Source organism: Chrysochloris asiatica, unplaced genomic scaffold (genome assembly GCF_000296735.1).
Source record: "Chrysochloris asiatica unplaced genomic scaffold, ChrAsi1.0 scaffold00519, whole genome shotgun sequence".
NCBI classification, from domain to species: Eukaryota; Metazoa; Chordata; class Mammalia; order Afrosoricida; family Chrysochloridae; genus Chrysochloris; species Chrysochloris asiatica.
The window spans coordinates 233,433-234,660 of NW_006409037.1; positions in this window are offsets into that span (position 1 = coordinate 233,433).

Below are 1,228 nucleotides of genomic sequence, written 5' to 3' on the forward strand. Positions count from 1 at the left end.
CAATATGTTCATATACAGAGAGCTACCTACTTCTCAGATCAGTCCAACATATCAATGTACAGAGAGCTAGCAGTATGCAGATGAGTCCAAAAGTCCATATGCAGAGAGCTAGCTATATGGCAGGAAAGTAAAACATTTCCATATACAGAGTTCTAGGTACAAGGCAGATGATTCCACCTAGTGTATATACAGAGAGCTAGCTACAGGGCAGAGTATTGCAACATTTCCATATACAGAGCTCTAGGTACATGGCTGATGTGTCCAACGTGTCTATACACTGAGAGCAAGCTAGATGTCAGAGCAGTGCAACATGTCCATATACAGGGTATTAGCTACATCGCAGAGGAGTCCAACATGTCCATATATTGAGAGCTGGCAACATGTCAGAGAAGTCCAATATGTTCATATACAGAGAGCTACCTACTTCGTAGATCAGTGTAACATATCCATGTACAGAGAGCCAGCTACATGGCAGATGAGTCCAAAATGTCCACATACAGAGAGCTAGCTACATGGAAGGGTAGTGCAACATTTCCATATACAGAGTTTTAACTACAAGGCAGATGAGTCCAACTTGTGTATATATAAAGACCTAACTACATGGCAGGGTAGTGCAATATTTGCATATACAGAGTTCTAGCTACTTGGAAGATATGTCCATGGTGTCCTTATACTAAGACCTAGATACATGGCAGAGAAATCCAACATGTCCATATTCAGGTTTCTAGTTACATGGCAGATGTGTCCTACTTGTCTATATACTGAGATCCACCTACAAGGCAGAGGAGTCCAATATGTTCATATTCAAAGAACGAGCTACCTTGCAGATCATTCCAACATATCCATATACAGAGAGCTAGTTACATGACAGAGTAGTACAACATTTCCATATACTGAGTTGTAGCAACATGGCAGATGTGTCAAAGGTGTTCATATACTGAAAGATACCTATTTGGCAGACAAGTCATATACGGAAAGTTACATACTTGTCAGATCAGTACAGCATATTCATGTACAGAGAGCTAGCTACATGGCATATGAGTTCACAATGTCCATATACAGAGAGCTAGCCACATAGCCGGGAAGTGCAACATTTCCATATACAGATTTCTAGCTACAAGACAGATGAGTCCAACTTGTCTATGTAAACAGGTTAGCTAAATGGCAGAGTAGTGCAACATTTCCATATACAGAGTTCTAGTTACATGGCAGATGTGTCCAACGTGTA